The following is a 1,991-nucleotide window of genomic DNA, read 5'->3' on the forward strand; positions in this document are numbered from 1 at the left end:
TCTCCACCCCTTCATGGTTATTAGACCAACCAATTAAATCCCTCCTAAAGCTACTTAACTTTTTGCCCCCCAACTTAAAGGATCCCATAGGGATTGCTTTTCGGATGTTTGCCTTTTTTTTTTTCACTTTTTTATATTTTTTTTGGGGGTGTTGGGGGGGGGGGGGGGGGGGGGAGTTTATGAAAATTAAAGCAAATAAGAAAGTCAATTACAGCAGAATGAGTTTGTGATTGTGAAAGGTCGAGCAAGTCTACAAATCAATTAGACAAAACCCACCACGAGAGTTAAAATGGAAAAATAGCGCCCACCACAAATATAAAATTGGAGGAGCTCAAGATCCTGCCTTTGCTTTACATATTAAATTAAATAAAAGCCAAACCAATAACCTTGCCTTTGCTTAACATGATTAATTAAGCACTACTTCAGAAAGAATACAAAAGTAATGAACCTTGTATTAATCTTAAATTTTAGGAATAAAGCTACATTTTCTCCTCTTACCATCTTTTCATGTTCATTTCAAAAGTTTGAAGAGAGTTTATCCATTCTTCTTCTAAACTAAGAAAATCAACATTCTTACTTTCTTCAAATGTTGAATAAAGAAAAATAAATTATTGAATAAGGAGGAAATTAGAATGTATTTACCTTCGCTAACCTAAAATAAAAAAAATTAATCTCTCTTTTATTACTAAAGTACACTATTTTTTTAATAATTGTATTGATAATGACAATATATATCATCGATTATATTCTTGTTGTGTTGAAATAAGGTATAAAAATTTTTGGATCAACAGGAATTCGACTCATTTGTTAAAAGTACATATTTAATATACTAAAAACAAAAATTAACATAAACATGATTATTACACTAAAGTGAAATGAAAGCCAGTACCCGCCGGTTCACCAACAGTAATTTAGCAAACTTTGCATTCTAGGAAATGGACATTGGTGAATTAACCAAAGAAGACTTCCTTTGATAATGCGGGTAACGCCGGTCTGTCATGGAATGGACATTGGTGAATTCGACTTCCTTTGACGTTTAGTTGACTATTTTCACATCTAGCAGCCCTTGGCGTTTTGTTTTCGTTCGCTCTGTCGTCTTCATCGCTCTGTCGTCTTCGATCTTTATGGCGACATGGGTATATGTGTATGGTAAACTGTGCGGGTGAAGAGTGTCGACATGATGCTGTCACCTTGCTTTAATTAATTGCAGTGACGTTATAAAGTAAGCCTCAAAAATTTAAAATCGTGGGTCAAGCCCTGGTGTACAAATCAGAAGTTGTAACAAAGAAGAATTTAAAATTTTTCTTCTTTGTTTCTTTCATGCATTAGGCTCGTTAACAATTCAACATACCAGGGATGAGGGATGCAAGGAAACAATTATTTGGTTTGAGTGTTTGGTATTTTCTCGATTCGTTCAGAATTTGATGAGTTTTTCTGTTTAAATTGTGCGTATAATTTTTATTTTTAATTTTCTGACGTCGATATCTTTAGCATAGATTTTGTCTATGATACATTAAAAAAGTTTGAATCGCACATGATTCACTGTGTTGTAAGAGTAAAATTTCTTCTTATTATTTAGAATTCATATTTTTCAACTAAACTTTTAATACAATATATCGAGACAGATCCTCGTGATGCACATACATTTTCGCTTTTAGCCGTGCTGCCTGCTCTCAAATGTACACTTATAAATTCCAAATGAAAAGAAATTTTGAAATTGCGCAGCTCTGGCCAGGGATCACCTTTTTGCCTTGCTATTATCTACAATATTTATTTTTGCAATCCGCATGCATGCTCGGTTATGATCACCCACGTGATCGGCATTAAGTTGTTTTTTATCTTCTTATTAACAAATTATTTAGTGTGCGGACTCCATTCATGCTCCCACGTTAATCTTTCCAAATTTTGTGCAATAAAAGTTCAGCCGATCCGCTATTCACTTTGCCACAGTCTGCTACTTCATTCTATTTGTTTACTGCATATGATCATTA

Source organism: Citrus clementina, unplaced genomic scaffold (genome assembly GCF_000493195.1).
Source record: "Citrus clementina cultivar Clemenules unplaced genomic scaffold, Citrus_clementina_v1.0 scaffold_5, whole genome shotgun sequence".
Lineage (NCBI taxonomy): Eukaryota > Viridiplantae > Streptophyta > Magnoliopsida > Sapindales > Rutaceae > Citrus > Citrus x clementina.